The 17431-nt window shown below is 39.7% G+C and overlaps 1 protein-coding gene across 4 annotated transcripts in view; it reads right to left on the reverse strand.

Annotated features, from left to right (window-relative positions):
- Positions 1–12959, reverse strand: part of PAIP2B (poly(A) binding protein interacting protein 2B) — a 30686-nt gene extending 17727 nt beyond the window's left edge. For 3 of the 4 annotated variants that reach the window (XM_077842834.1, XM_077842833.1, XM_077842832.1), the window contains exon 1: positions 12763–12959. The gene's annotated coding sequence lies outside the window, so the exon portion shown is untranslated. The remainder of the gene's footprint in view (positions 1–12762) is intronic. The other variant, XM_077842831.1, reaches the window with a different exon arrangement.
- Positions 12960–17431: the final 4472 nt, after the last annotated feature.

The following is a 17431-nucleotide window of genomic DNA, read 5'->3' on the forward strand; positions in this document are numbered from 1 at the left end:
GAATACTCTTGTTTTGCTCAGAAATACTACTGTGTGTAACTAAGGGTGCTGCAACAGACCATGGGGGTATTACATAACACACAGAGAAAGCATCTCTAAAATTTGAAAAATTCTGAATTCTGAAACTCATCTAGTCAAGGTTTTATACCTTCTATAGACTTGTATTCCAAAGTATTTTAAAAACAATTTCTAAGAATGATTAGTTCAGAGGTACTTAATCTTCAGGATCTCACAAGACAGTAAATTTTCAAAAATATTTTGAAGGCAACATAGAGTTACAATTTTAAAAAAGATTTTATTCATTTATATGAGAGAGAGAGTGAGCGAGAGAGAAAGAGACAGCACATGAGTGGGGGTAGGAAGGGGATGGGGAAGAACAGAGGGAGAGGGAAAAGTAGACTCCCCACTCAGCCGGGAGCCTGATTGTGATTCAATGGGATTCCGGGATCATGACCTGAACCAAAGGCAGATACTTAACCCGCTGAGACACCCAGGTCCCCCTAGAGTTACAATTTTTAAAAACTAAGTAAGGATAACAAAAATATCCTTATCAATATCACTTTAATTTTTTTTCAATTTTTATTTATTTATGATAGAGAGAGAGAGAGAGGCAGAGACATAGGCAGAGGGATAAGCAGGCTCCATGCACCGGGAGCCCGATGTGGGATTCGATCCCGGGTTTTCAGGATTGCGCCCTGGGCCAAAGGCAGGCGCCAAACGGCTGCGCCACCCAGGGATCCCTCAATATCACTTTATAAAAGGGTATTTTCAACACCAGAAAACACAAGAAGACCTTAATTCAATGCAAAAGACAGTTCTTTAAATTGAATAAATTTAACTTTACAAAAAACACTATAGTCCTAATTTTTCTTATTTCACCACAGGCTGGTGAAAATTCATTGGAGACCAGCACCTTTCTGGCCAGAGGCATAGAGCTCAGTTGGCTACAAAAAAATTGCTTCAGGAAATGATTAAAAAATGCAGTCCCTCAGGATCCCTGGGTGGCGGCAGCGGTTTAGCGCCTGCCTTTGGCCCAAGGCGCGATCCTGGAGACCCGGGATTGAATCCCACGTCGGGCTCCCGGTGCATGGAGCCTGCTTCTCCCTCTGCCTGTGTCTCTGCCTCTCTCTCTCTCTCTCTGTGTGTGACTATCATAAATAAATAAAAATTAAAAAAAAAATGCAGTCCCTGAGGCTCCATCCTAGGGGAAGGTCTCGGGGTGGGCCATACCTATATCATGTTTTAGAAAGCTTGTGGGTTGTCTCTGATGTACAGCCAAGCTTCAGAACCACTGGTCTAGTCTATAGGATCTAGTTCCACCTTTTTTATTTCCCTCTCGTCAATTCTTTTCTGAGGGAGTAAGAGGAGCAAAACTGCTTCCATGTAGGGAATCTGACCAACCCACTGTCTTTTATATGTTATTCCTCCTACAGTCAATGTTAGACCAGTTCATCAACTTGCAAACTGAGGTTGTTAGCAGTGGAACAACTGAAATTAGGTGGTAGAAAAGCCTGCTGAAGCAAAACTCCTCCATGAAAAGGTTGGCTTCCTGAGTTTCTTTCTCTCAACTCAAAGATTCTATATGATGCCTAAATTCAGCACAGGTATACTTGTCTTTGCCAGAAAAAAAAATAATTTAAAAAATGTATGTGTGTATGAATATATATTTAAACATATATGCATGTGTGTATATCTATCTAATTCTTCATAGCTGTCTTCTGTGTCTAGCTGCTAATAAGCCAGGTCTATGATTTTGACTTTCATTTTTCATTTTTAGAGGGATTACAAAAATTACTAGTATTACCTCAAACAATATAATGACAAATCATGAAAACAACGGAAAATCCACAGTATACCTGATGTCTAATGCAGCAGGCTACATTCTCCAACATTCCAATAAGATAAAAATTAATTCCAAAAATTTCCTTTTTTGGCAAAAAAAATTATCTTATTCTCTTGTTACTGTTTTTAAAAAATCTTAAGAATACACATAGCTAATACCTTTTAAAACAACAAAACTTTCAATAAGCATTCAAACATCTGTCCCAGGGATGCCTAGGTGGCTCAGTGGTTGAGCATCTGCCTTCGGCTCAGCGTGATCCTGGGGTCCTGGGATAGAGTCCTGCATCGGGCTCCCCACAGGGGGCATGCTTCTCTCTCTGCCTATGTTTCTGCCTCTCTCTGTCTCTCATAAATAAATAAATAAAATCTTAAAACAAAAACAAAAACCTGTCCCAACTAAAAAAATTAGTGGAACCTTCTAGAGCAAGGTTAAATGGCCAGTGACAGGGGAGACAAAAAGGACATATAAATAACTCCTATTCTCATGGGGTTAATCACTAAATCCTATTTCAACAGAATCCCTTCACCTCTAAGCTTTGCAGATGAAACAGCTTCTCTCATTTGATTTGACTTCCAATTATGAAACAAGAATTGTTTATGTCACTGTGTATTGCTGATTACCTGAATTCAACACCATGCTGGCAGCAAAGGAGGTAAATCTTTCATGATTTGCTCCATAACCGGTTTACTTCCTATCCTCCTAGACCAAATTCAGCCTTCTTCTAAAGCCAGAATTCTAGTATTTAATTAATATATAGCAGTGGTTCCCAAAATTTATTCCCAGGCCCAGCAGCATCCTCATTACTTGGGAACTTGCTAGAAATGCAAATTCACAGTCCCACCCCAGACCTATTGAATCAGAAACTCTAGGTGGGGCCCAGCAATCTGTGTCATAATAAGCCCTCCAGCTGATTCAGAAACACTCAACTTTGAGAACCACTGATAAACAATAAGGAAAAAAATGTGATTCCTTCTGTTGGTCCAAAGCCAGGGGTGCTGTATATTCTATCTTCATATGAAATAAAGACATCCAATTAAAAGACAATCTCCTTAAAACTCCTATCCTCAATCCAATGTGTTTTATTTTTGTGAGCTAAATAAGAAAACAAGCTGCGTTCTGAGATTTAGTAAAAAATGTACACTTAACAAGCATCAGTTCCCTTCTAGCTTGATTTCACATGATACCATTTATATCTTCTTACATCTAAAGTTCCAAAAAAGAACCTTCATAATGTAAGCTTCGGACACTTCAGGAATTGTATAATAAAACATCAACTAGGTCTGAATATATCAAGCTTATTAGAGAAGAAAAGTGGAATTATTTTCTACATCTCAGAACTGTATTCAATAGGGAATTAGAGATTTCTTTTCACCTTTATACTTCCAAGTTAACATAATTAAATCAGAACACTCTATTATTTAAAAGTTCTAGCTAGGCAAAGTTTCACTGCACTACTTTTTGCTTTGGTGGGGATAAAACAGAGCCCTGGGAGGCCCATTTTGTGTATCTGCAAGGCTGCAGAACAAAACAGTCACATCTGTTCAATGCTGAAACAAAGGATGTGTAAACCCTCAGCACTTGCCTAGGTAATAAAAAGACACCAAGAACACCACCATCAAACAAAAGCAATTACATATTGTTCTACTCATGTTTATACTAAAATCACTATGTTAAAACTTTACTTCCCCTAGTATTATTGCATTTTAAAGGAGGGCAAGACCAGCCTCCAGTTCAGGAAGCACCACCTTTCAAAAAGCAGATAGTTCCCATGCAACTGTTTCAGAGCACAAGACAGCCTCCTAATGATTAGTTTACAAGTAGCTCAATACACTAAACGGAACAAAAATAGCACCAAAGATAAACCACAGACCAATTTCCATGCTATAGATATACACTTTCAAATAAGACATGAGCAAAAAAGTCAAGCAACTTATTTAAAAATAAAACCATAACACTGATCACCAAAGTTCAGCCCAGAAATGCAAGGATAGTCTGAAATTGTGAAATATAAAATGTATTTTTTTATATTAACAGGTAAAAGGGGAAAAAAAACCTAAACGAGTATCTCAGCAGTTCCCAGGATACATATATTATGATTCTACCTTTAAAAATGTTTCTATACAAAAAATATATATAAAAAAATAAAATAATAAAATAAAGTAAAATGAGAAGTAAAAAAAAAAAACTTTTAAGTAGTGAACTTTTTACTTTATGTGTTAAATATTTCTGTATTTTTTTTATCATTTTATAGGTGCTACCTTATTAAATGGGTATTATTTTACAGTCAGAAACAAAATCAGTTTAAATAAGATGCCCACACAGCTAGTAAGTGGCATAGTGAAACTTAGGGAAGCTGGTTTCACTGTCTCTAAATCTTGAACTGTTAGGATCATACTGTTAAACTGATAAACGCCATTAAATTACAATATTAATGCGTCAAAAAAAATGTTTCTATATATAAAAAAAGTCTAAAAAGCAAAAAACCAGAATGTTTTGGGTAGCAAAATTACAGATTTTTCTTTATATTTTATTTTCTAATTATTATAAAGAAGAATGTGGCTTCTTTTATAATTAGGGAGAAATGTTTTCATGTATACATATTTAATTCTCTTTCTTATTTTCCTCATGTATGTACATCACATGCAGACTACAGGGCTGGAATTACTGCCTCTTGAGGTTCATCAGCTCACTTCTAAGATGTGCAGTGACAAACTGCCCTATCTTCATTATTTTTAAAGGTCCTCCAATAGCAACACAGAAAAAACATAATTAGGTAAGTTAAAAAATATGAAAAGTGTGATTACAATTGAAAATAATATGTACTCACTAAAAAATACTACAAGTGAACATGAAAAAGAAAGCAGCTACTGAAGCCATGGGGCGATCATTTGGAAATGTTGTTTTCGGTTGTTTCGCTGTGTTCAAAGTATTTTTTATTTTTATTTTTATTTTTTTAATTATTTATTTATTTATGATAGTCACACAGAGAGAGAGAGAGAGGCAGAGACACAGGCAGAGGGAGAAGCAGGCTCCATGCACCGGGAGCCCGACGCGGGATTCAATCCCAGGTCTCCAGGATTGCGCCCTGGGCCAAAGGCAGGCGCCAAACCGCTGCGCCACTCAGGGATCCCCAAAGTATTTTTTAAACATACAAAATTGAGTAAAAAGGAAAAAAAGCCCTGCCAAACCCTTGCAGGGGCCACTCTTCCAATCTTTGCTACTGTTGTTATGTATTCACCTGACATCAAAAGATGGGCAGCTCCTCAGACCCTTTCTTCTTCCTTAAAACCCTACTTCAAATCATGTATTCATATATTTTTTAAAGATTTTATTTACTTATTCATGAGAGACACAGAGACAGAGAAGTGGCCCCCTGCGGGGAGACTAGGGACTCATCCCAGCACCCCAGGATCACGCCCTGAGCCGAAGACAGATGCTCATCCACTGAGCCACCTAGGTCTCCCCATTCACATATTTCTTGAAAATGTAACACAAACTCATGATTTGAAAAATGTTTTAAATATATATAAAGGCATATGGTGAAATCCTATCTCCACTCCTATTTCTTCCATTGGTATCTTATATTATCATTTCAGAATTTCTTTTTGTAACTATAAGCAAATATAAATAAATGTATATTCTTATTCCACCCTTCTTTCTCTCTCAGCACAAAAAGTAACCTACTAAATAGATGGCTGCGTGCTGTGCCCCCTATTTATTTATTTATTTATTTATTTATTTATTTATTTATTGTGCCCCCTTTTTTACAACTATCCAATATTCCATGGTTTGCTTGCACAATTTACTTAACAAGTTCCCTGCTGACAAACACCAGGGTCATCCCTATCATGCTATTAGAAACAATAATGCCAAGCATAACCACATGCATACATCAAATTCATTTCTGAGTGTGCCTTTGATGAAGCTTCTGGAATGGTTCAAGATACTAGATGATTACAAGTTCACGAACACATTCATCAGGCTCAGAAGTTACCCCTTTTCTAGTTCTCATTATATACAGCATTATGTAGCAAAAGATGGAATGATTCCACTAAATCAAGCAATTGTACTCTTAGGGGATTCATCTCATAAAAATAAAATGACTAAAACACGCAGATGAACCCATTTCCATAAAAAATGATGAATGTACATAAAAAGTATAAAATATACCCATCAAAATGTGAACCACTGCCTTAGTTTGGTGGATCTATGGAATGCTTTGTAGCCCCCCCCCCTTTTTTGCCTATCAATGCTTTTTAATTTTATAAAAGTAATATACTATTTCTGTAATATAAAATTAAAAGCTATAAATAAAATGTTAATTCAAATTGAGCTGGATATATTTCTTTGGTCTGTCTTATATTTATACAGTGAGTGCTTCAGAGTTCCTAAAGTATGTTTATGTGCATCATTTAATTCTATACTATGTATTTTCATTCTATCAAAATGGAAAGGGAAACAGATGGTTAGGCAGTTGTGCTCAAGGTCATTCAAATAGTAAGCCTGGCAGAGACAAATTTCAAACCTAGATCTTCTGCTGCAAAATCAGTGCACTACCAAAACCATAACTGTTGCTTCCTTAACTTTAATAATACTTTCGGAGTTAGTTACATAATTAGAATTTGATGGATGAATGAAAATTATACAGTATAAGGCCTCAGTCCTTAAAGCTCATATAATCAGATCTTCTTAAAGGGAGAATGCTAGCATACAACTCCCAAAACTCCAGAGTTAGGAGAGGGTGTGGGTGCTTCTACAAAAATCACCTAACTGGCAAAGTTAATGTCTAATATGACCCAAAATGAATGTATAATAAAAGCAATATCCTCTAAAGTTAGAAGATTCTCACTCTCAAAACAACCTTTGTCTCTGAATAAGCCATATTTTCAAGGGGGTAATTATAAAATATATTTTTTTAGGTTTGGGACTTATAGACCAAGATGGTAATAAGTTAACTAGAGTATATTCTTTCTCTCCAGTGTCTCTCCTTTCCTATAAAATTATACAGGTTATTTTATAACACATATGGAGACCACTGATAAACCTTGGTTTGTTAAGGTGTATTTGTTTAAAGAGGAGCAGATAAATGGTGCTGGGAAAATTGGACAGCCACATGCAGAAGAATGAAACTAGACCATTCTCTTACACCATACACAAATATAAACTCAAAATGGATGAAAGATCTAAATGTGAGACAAGATTCCATCAAAATCCTAGAGGAGAACACAGGCAACACCCTTTTTGAACTTGGCCACAGTAACTTCTTGCAAGATACATCCATGAAAGCAAGAGAAACAAAAGCAAAAATGAACTATTGGGACTTCATCAAGATAAGAAGCTTTTGCAAAGCAAAGGAAACAGTCAACAAAACTAAAAGACAACCTACAGAATGGGAGAAGATATTTGCAAATGACCTATCAGATAAAGGGCTAGTATCCAAGATCTATAAAGAACTTCTTAAACTCAACAGCAAAGAAACAAACAATCCAATCATGAAATGGGCAAAAGACATGAAGAGAAATCTCACAGAGGAAGACACAGACACGGCCAACAAGCACATGAGAAAATGTTCCGCATCACTTGCCATCAGGGAAATACAAATCAAAACCACAAAGAGATACCACCTCACCCCAGGGAGAATGGGGAAAATCAACAAGGCAGGAAACCACAAATGTTGGAGAGGATGTGGAGAAAGGGGAACCCTCTTGCACTGTCGGTGGAATTGTGAACTGGTGCAGCCACTCTGGAAAACTGTGTGGAGGTTCCTCAAAGAGTTAAAAATAGATTTGCCCTATGACCCAGCAATTGCACTGCTGGGGATTTACCCCAAAGATACAGATGCAGTGAAACGCCAGGACACCTGCACCCCGATGTTTCTAGCAGCAATGTCCACAATGGCCAAACTGTGGAAGGAGCCTCGGTGTCCATCAAAAGATGAATGGATAAAGAAGCTGTGGTCTATGTAAACAATGGAATATTACTCAGCCATTAGAAACGACGAATACCCACCATTTGCTTCGACGTGGATGGAACTGGAGGGTATTATGCTGAGTGAAATAAGTCAATCAGAGAAGGACAAACATTATATGGTCTCATTCATTTGGGGAATATAAAAAATAGTGAAAGGGAATAAAGGGAAAAGGAGAAAAAAATGAGTGGGAAATATCAGAAAAGGAGACAGAACATGAGAGACTCCTAACTCTGGGAAACGAACAAGGGGTGGTAGAAAGGGAGGTGGGCGGGGGGTGGGGGTGACTGGGTGACCGGCACTGAGGGGGGCACTTGATGGGATGAGCACTGGGTGTTATTCTATATGTTGGCAAACTGAACACCAATAAAAAATAAATTAAAAAAATAAAAAATAAAGAGGAGCAGAGAGAGAGAGGGAGAGAGAAAATCTTAAGCAGGCTCCACGCCCAGCAAGGAGCCTGATGCAGAGCTCAATTTCACAATCCTGAGATCATGCATGACCTGAGCTGATATCAAAAATTGGATGCCTAACAGATTGAGCCACCCAGGTGCTCCAAAGTATATTTAATTCATCATTCCTTAAACTATGTCTCATATAATCCTGTTCCAAAAGATAATTAGATATATTGCAGAGGGGTGGAAAGGAAAAGTCATGGTTAAATACAATGCACCCCTTCTGGAGATCCACAAATCACAGTAAACATTAATATAATAAAGGCTCTAGAGAAGTCTTACATCATAGAAACCTTTGTTTAACCCAGCTTATTTTGACACAAAATTCTTCTACGACAGCCTAACTATTTGCATCATATGTTTAGACTAACTGCCCGGATAAAAGTAATTATTAACTGAACACCCACAATAGATACAGTAAAAATAGATAGTTCTTAAATTTTTCCTAACACAAAAATACTAATTCTTTTAGAAGTTCCTATGTTCAGTCTAGTGAACTCCTACCTCTTTACACACCAAAGCCTTGCTCAAATATTATCTCATTATCTCACCCAGTGCTCTCTATATTACTAACTATTCCTTTTTTCCTGGTTTTCTATAAAACCAGCATTTAGTTATAACTCTATTATCTCACTTAACACAGGATAAATCAGTTCATCCATCTGTCTCCTTGCTAGATGGTGAGCTCTTTGAGAGTAAGTTGGATTATATTTTCAGCACCTTGAAACAGTGTAGGGCACATATGAGCCTCACAATGAAGAAGTAAACAAAGTCACTACGTTATAACAGTTCCCCAGAATTCAATTCTTGTATTTCTGAACTGTTAGTGATACCTTGCCATCAGCTTGAGAACATTATGCTTTCTCCCTAAAACTTGCATCCACTATGGAACAGCAGTGGTCAGAGTTAACTCAGTTGTGGCAAGCCCTCTCGCCAAGCCTATTCACAGTTTTTTCCTTAGGTGATTTTTGTTTGTTTATGTCTCTGTGCCTTTGCACCTGCTGATCCCTGCTTGGAATGCTGTCTCAAAGTTCTATGCACCTGGAAAACATTCCTATGAGTCAGGTTAATGGAGAGAGGCTTAAAAGGAAGAGTTTAAGCACAGAGTTAAACAGAAATGTCCTAAAAGTCAATATGCTAGGGGATGTGAAGTGGGAGAGGGCACACCAGGTTTTACTTTGGTCAATTTATCATTCCAACCTGGACCTCTCCCCTGAGCTGTTAACTGTTTCTTTTTCTCAAATATAATATCAGGAAGGACAAGAGCTTAATCTATTTGTTCACCAGAGTCTAAAATAAAGCCTTGGTTACAGTAAGCGCTTAATAAATATTTGTTGAATAAGTGAACAAATTCTCAAAGAAGCTAAAAGAACATTCTACAGTGGGCTGCAAAAAGGGCTATCATGAAATAGACACCAGAGGTCATTTACAAGTACAGCTGATCCTCACTTTTTTATGGATCCTGTATTTGTGAATTCTCCTACTTGCTAAAATATTTTTGTAACCACAAAACCAACCCTCACGGTTGCTTTCTCTGTCGTCCACAGACATGCACAAGGTGCAAAAGTGGAGTCACCCCTCAAACAGATTCCCAGCTAAGGTAGAACAAGGTAGTGCTCTGCATTTGTGTTTCCAGTCTCATACAAGGATGACTAAAAGACACGGATGGCAGGGGGCAGTGGAGTATAGCACAAGAAGCTCTGGCTTAGGGGCCAGTCAGAGTTTGAATCCTAACTCAGGCACTTGTTCGAAGGTGGGCTCAGAGAAATCACTTAACACTTCTGAACCTCATTTTCTCTTTTGAAATAAAATAAAATTTACCAGGATGAACTGTATTTATATAAGATTATAACCTACGTAAGATATATACATGTACATATTTTCCCTAGGAGCATTGGTTCAGTATTTGCTAATTTAGTGCTCTAGGTGGCTTTATAGACCAAAATTACTGCAAATAATGAGAATTAAAGATAATTATTTATAATGAAATAACGGAAAGATATAGAAAACAATTATTTGGATGGAGTGCAGGCCAGTGTCAAGCTTCAGGAGATTTTGAAATAGAATCTCACTAAGCATATAAGGTGTGGAAAAGGCTTTCAAGAAGAGAGAAACAGAACAGAGAGAGACCCAAGTGTGTAAAACAAACAGACAGGTTTAGGAAATGGCGGGAACATGGGGTCACACTGCCTGTCGGTGCCCTACATACACCCTGCACTGCAGAACCTCTCCCTCTGCATTTAATTTTTGGTTTACAGGCCCCTCTCTTTAAACTGTTAGTTCCTTAAAGACAAGATCTCTAGGAAGAAATCATAGTTACAATCTTTTAAATCTGCAAATGAGTTATTACTAAGCACCAATACACCTGAAAAGACTGTAAAAAAAAATACCTTTGGTTTTTCAACCACAGCCTTATGCCAACTCATAATAGCAACTAACTCATAGATTTGCAGTTTTTCCAGAACTTTTCTTTGATGACTGCTAATAATTCTGTAATTAATACTCTTTATTGTTCTCAATACCTGGGCATTTGTTAGAATAGCTTTAAGAGCTTCCTCTTTTTCATGTGATTTATTAACAGGGCTCAAACATATGGTCTATTAATGCAACGTTGCCTCCTCAGAGTAAAGATTCCTCTTAATTCACTCTACTAGACTTATTTCTCTATATACAAGGTACAGTCTTACCATAGCAAAATACAAGGAAAAATACACATGTATTACAAATAAGATAAAACAGTAAGACTTTTTTTTACAAAAACTTGCTAAATTCTGGCCAAAACACACTTTACATATCAAACTCATTGCTTACATTTCACCTCTGTGTACTGAGAAAAATAATTACAATTTATATGAATTCGTGAAACTAAGTACTTTTAGAACCTACAAAGTTTTGTACACGTGTATTTTCTCCTGCACACTCTCATACACACATAGCCTAAGGGGCCCATCACACTTAATCCAATACTTCTATTTCCTCAAAATAAAACCCTTACTGTCCAATATCTAAATTAACATTTTCTTTTTTATTTTTTTATTTTTATTTATTTATGATAGTCACAGAGAGAGAGAGAGAGAGAGAGAGGCAGAGACACAGGCAGAGGGAGAAGCAGGCTCCATGCACCAGGAGCCCGACGTGGGATTCGATCCCGGGTCTCCAGGATCGTGCCCCGGGCCAAAGGCAGGCGCTAAACCGCTGCGCCACCCAGGGATCCCTAAATTAACATTTTCAAAACTCTAAAGTGATAAGCTACTTTTCCCCATAAATTTCTTGGCATAATTTTATTTAGGCACAACACAGTTTGCACGATTATCTAGAACTGACATCATTATGTGGCTAGAACCAACATCATTAAAACACAGACTGATATACTATAAATGTGAATACAAATCCTCTGTGAATGGGGAAAAGAGAATATTGTTTTTAAGTAGTTTTAATGCCGTATTATCCATAGTCTGGGTGTGATCAAATCACATGGTGCTACACAGCTAAAATATGTCATATATTTTATGATAAAGTAAGGTGGACAGGCCCTTACATTGGAAACTCTCTGCTACTCCAGTTAAGCTTTTTAAGGTACAATGAAAAAAGAAAGAAAGGAGGAATAACGAAAACTGCCTACTTAAAATAACAATACATTTTAAATTGCTTGTGGCCAGTAAACCCTTCTCACGTCCATTTTCAGAAACTATCACCCAAACAACTACCGGGACAAAGATTTCGCAGAGGATATTACGACCAAATACCATTTTTAAGGAAGGCGAGAATAGTTCACCATTAACGAAACCGGTTAAAGTTCCCAATCTTGCAAAGCTCCCTGTACTGAGTATTCCGCGTCTCTGGCGTTCACCTTCCAGCTGCTTGGACCGAGCAAGTGGAAAATGTTAGTTTTCATGAGCGATGTGGATGAAATTTAGGGGGTGGGAGGGGCGAGGGACTCACTCGCAGAACAGAAGGCGGCAGAGAAGTGGCCTGGGTTCCTAACTCAAATTAGGTTTCAAGAACCAAAGCCGGAGTAAAGTGGGGAGGAGGAGGGAGTAGACGCAAAGCAAGTAACGCACCGGGGCCCGCGAGTGGGGGAGGGGTGAAAACGCGCACCTCCTCCGCCTCGCCGCCGGGAGGGGGACCGCGGGAGGCGGCGCCCGTCAGTTTGCCTCGCCGTGTGGCACCGGGGTAGTGAGGGGACTCGCAAGCCGGAGGGGTCAGTCCGGAGGAGGCTGAGGGGGCTCCGGGAAACTGAGGGGCGAGGGAGGGGAGAACGGGGCTAAGACCCCCTCACGCCCGCGAGAGGCAGAGGGTAACCCCAGCGGACGCCCCTTCTCTCCGACGGCCACGACCTGGGACCCTCCCCACAGGAGCCCGGACGGGCGCGCGTCGCCCCTCACAGCCCCGACGGCTGCGGAGGAAAGGGAGGCGCAGGGCGCCCCCAGAGCCCGGAGACAGACAGACGCTTCCCGTGGGTCCCCCTCCCTGGCAGCCCGGCTGCCCAAGCCCACCTGGGCTGATCAGAAGCCCTTCCTCCAGATCGTACTCTGCCCCTCCTCCGAGAGCCTCAGCCGTCGCCGCAGAGGTCGCCGTCGCCAGAAGAGTCTCGGCCTCCAATACCAAAGCGTGAGCCACAGCACGGGAGAAGCGCCGCTCGCCACTCGCCAGGTTACCCCTTACAGCACACTGGCTCCTTACTCCGCCCCCGAACCCAAGCCATTGGTTGCTGGGCACCGCCCCACTCGCCTATTGGGCCGGAGATGATGCCGCTCAGTCGCCTAGAAGGGCATGTGTGATGCTTATTGGTCCAGACGGGAGGCAGTTCCCGCCCGCTCCTTCAGAAGTTCCAGCTTCCGATTGGTGTTAACATCTGTCTTTTCGCCGCCTTCGTTCTTTCTCTCAGGGTGGAGCGCCTCCTTTCGGGAGACACCAGCTCTGATTGGTTGAAAGGACACTACGCTAGTCTTGAATGGGCGTAGAGCCGAGGAAGCGTCCAGCCCCCACGTGGGGGAGGAACCCAGGGCGCCGCACCTCGCGGTTTGTTTACACGGGCTCCGGCTGGCGCTTCCTTCTATTGGCTGAGCCCGCGGCCCCTCCCAGCGGGTTGCGCCATTCAACCTCGCCGGGAGGGGCACAGGGGCGGGCCCCAGCGGGATCTCCCCGACTGTCCAGGGCCCCGGGAGGAGCCTTAGAACTAGGCTGGCGCTGGCGCTGCGCTTCACCCTCGGGAAGCTGCGGAGCTGGGCTCCCTGGAGGGGGTCGAAAGCAGCAGAGAGATGTCTCACACTTCTAGAAACAAACCCAAATTCTTGAGTGCTTTTAAATCTCCCCCTTAAACTTAGGGTGTCCCTTTTTTGCTTGCTAGGGACTTTAAATTTTATACCTCAGGAAGCGAGGATTTCTTTACGGAAGTCTTTATACGTCTTTGTCTCTCCCCACCTCTCATGCTGCCTATACACATAACACAAAGTAGAGGTTTAATAAGTGATTACATGATGAGTGGATAAAAATGAAAAGGGCAGTGAAATAAAGTCAGATTAAGTAACAATAATTAAATGTTACATATTTAATATAAATATAAATAATATAATAAAGTTAATATAAATAATGTAACAAAGTTGATACATAAATAAATTCATTCATTCAACAAATATTATTGAGCATATGCTATGACATTGCAGGCTCGGATCTAGGCTCCAGGTGTATGATATGAATAAGACAATGAACATGGAAAAAGTGCTTTCCTTCTAGTGGAAGAGAGTGACAATGAACAAGTACCCAACAAATAATAAAATGTCAAGTTGTGATTGAGGGCTACAAAGAAAAATAAAGCAAGGATTAAAGAATGGTTGAAGGAATGGCTGCTTTAGGTAGAATGGTGAGTTTAAGATCTTTTTGAGGAAACAGCGTTGCAAAGAGATGTGAATAATGTGAAGAGCAGGAAAGAGACTGTTAAGCTGGGCCTCTGCTTCGTGTAACACCAGGATCACTAGTCACACTGCTTCATGTATTTCCAATTTGTGTTATTAGGTATAATTTTAGGATTGCTTGCTCTGGTTTTAATTTGATCTCAGTTGGGGCGCCTGGGTGGCTCAGCAATTGAGCATCTGCCTTTGGCTCAGGTTGTGATCCCAGGCTCCTGAGATGGAGTCCCACATCCATCCCTGCAGGGGGCCTGCCTCTCCCTCTGCCTGTGTCTCTTCCTCTCTCTGTGTCTCTCATGAATAAATAAATAAAATATTTTAACAAATAAAAGTAAAAAAATAATAATTTGATCTCAGTTAAATAATGTAAGTGGATCCTACTAGAAGTACTTACCTTCTTCAGGAAAAAAAAAATCCAACTATAAAATAACTTCCCCACCCTCCATTGCTTCTTTTCCTAAAGTTGTCTTCAGCTATTTGGTGAGAGTGTGCTTACAGGATCTCAAAGCTTTGAAAAATAGGGTCCTCAAGTCCATATTGTGTTCTTGCAGAATCAGAAATACTATTATAGGATGTAGGTATACTACAGAATAGCAATGATGTGGGGAAGTACTGGTGGGCTACTATTGTTTCCCTACCTACCAGTGACACTGTCTTGCAACTTCATGACTGGATATCACCAACGACAAAGAGAAAATCTTAAAAGTTGACAGAGAAAAAAGGTATGTTACATTTGCGGGGGCGGGGGCGTGATGGGGGGGAAGATAAGAATTACAGCAGACTTCCTATCAGAAACTATGGAAGCCAAAAGACAATGAATGAGGGAGGTAACCAGGTGGATATCTGATAGTGGTATGCAGAATACATAGGCATCCCAAGCGAGAGGTAGTAAAAAATATCCAGTCACAAAGTTATAGGGGATAGTGTCAGTTGGAGAAAGGAAAACAAGAGGAGTCCACCAATCCTTCCTGCACATCCTGTTTCTGTCATGGATGATAAATCTTCATCTTCAAAGAATATCTCTAATTTTTATTGTGGTAAAATACACATGATATAAGTTTTACTATTTTTTTTTTACCATTTTTAAGTGTACAGTTCATAAGTATATTCATTGTTGTGCAATCAGCACTACTAACCATCTCCAGAATGTTTTCATCATCCTAACTGAAATTTTATACTCAGTAAACAATAACTTCCTATCTTCCCTTCCCGTACCCTCTGGAAATCACCATTTGACTTTGTGTCTCTGTGAATTTGATGATTATAGGTACCTCATTTAAGCAGAATCATATAATATTTGTGCTTTTGTGACTGGCTTATTGCATTAGGCATAATATCTTTAAGGTTCATCCATGTTGTAACATATATCAAACTTTCACTATCTTTTATTTTTTATTTTTTAAAATTTTTATTTATTTATGATGGGCACACAGTGAGAGAGAGAGAGGCAGAGACACAGGCACAGGGAGAAGCAGGCTCCATGCACCGGGAGCCTGATGTGGGATTCGATCCCAGGTCTCCAGGATCGTGCCCTGGGCCAAAGGCAGGCGCTAAACTGCTGCGCCACCCAGGGATCCCTCACTCTCTTTTAAAGCTAAATAGTATTCCATTGTATATACATACCATCTTTTGTTTATCCATTCATCCATCAATGAAATTTGACTTTTGTGAATAATGCTGCTATAAACACTGGTGTACAAGTATCTATTCAAGTCCCTGATTTCAATTCTTTTGAGTTTATACTCAGAAGCAGAATTGCTGGATCATATGGTAATTCTAGGTTTAAGTTCTTGTGGAACTTCCATACTATTTCCCACAGCAGCTATACTATTTTACATTCCCACCAACAGTACGTAAGGCTTCCAATTTCTCCACATCCTCACCAACACTTGTTATTTTCTGCTTGGGGTTTGTTTGGGTTTTGTTTTTTTTTTATAATACTTATTCTAAGGAGTGCGAAGTAGTATCTTCTATTTTTGGTTTGCACTGTTCTAATTATTGGTAATGCTGAGCATCTTTTCATGTGCTTTTCGGATTTGTTGGAGAAATGTCTATACCAGTCCTTTGCATATTTTTAACAGTATTGTTTTTGAGTTTTAGAAGTTCTGTACATACTCTGGATATTAATCCCTTATTAGATATAGGATTTGTAAACATTTTCTTCCATTCTGTGGGTTGCCTTTTTTCCCTCTGTTGATAGTATCCTTTGATGCTCAGAGAGTATTTCTCACTCTGCTAGGTCTGGATGACCAATTGGGTAGTTAAAAACCAGGGATCTACTATTAATTAAAGAGGAGAACAGAGGGGTACCTGACTAGCTCAGTCAGTAGAGCATATGACTCTTGATCTTGGGCTTGTAAATTTGAGCCCCATGTCGGGTGTAGAGATTACTTTAAAATATTTATTTTTAAAGGAGAATGAGTATAAAGGTCACAGAAGATAAAGCTGGAAGATAAAGTTGAGGAAATGTCCCATAAAGCAAAACAAAGGCAGCCCGGGAGGGCTCCCCGGTTTAGCGCCACCTTTGGCATAGGGCTGCTCCTGGGGACCCGGGATTGAGTCCCACATCGGGCTCTCTGCATGGAGCCTGTTTCTCCCTCTGGCTGTGTCTCTGCCTCTCTCTCTCTCCTCTCTGTGTCTCTCATGAATAAATGAATACAATCTTTTTTTTTTTTTTTAAAGGCAAAACAAAAGTAAATTTGATGGAAAATAGGAGACAAAGTGTGAGATAGGTTCCAGAAGTAGAGAAGAGAGGCAAGGATATGAATTAAATGATACCAAAAATATGTATCATAACTGAATTAACCTGAGTCCTTTAATTGAAAGAACTCAAGTGCCCCAAACTTTAAATTAAAAAGGTTCACATCAGTAGGAACACTTGTTAAATTTTCACTATGTGCTACGCACTGTTTTAAGTTCTTAACATGTATTAACCCATTTAATCTTCAAAACAATAGGAGTACTGTTATTATCCCCATTTATAAACAGATATACTGAAGTAAAAAAGATTATGTAATTTACCCAAATCATTCAGCTCGTTAGTGGGGCAGCTTCGTTGTGGTCCCTCTTCAGATGATAATGGATTTGGATGTCATTACTAATGGATGCCACACATGTACCAAGAGGGCATTAAGAGATTTGTTGTGTATATAATGAGGTCTTTTATGCCTCAGGCTCCCACGTAGGGCAGACTATGTCCTGAGAAAGTCAGGAGGGCAACTGACTTTGACTTTAATTGTGGTTAGAGAGTAGTACT

The sequence above is a fragment of the Canis aureus genome, chromosome 12 (assembly GCF_053574225.1).
Source record: "Canis aureus isolate CA01 chromosome 12, VMU_Caureus_v.1.0, whole genome shotgun sequence".
Taxonomy (NCBI): Eukaryota; Metazoa; Chordata; class Mammalia; order Carnivora; family Canidae; genus Canis; species Canis aureus.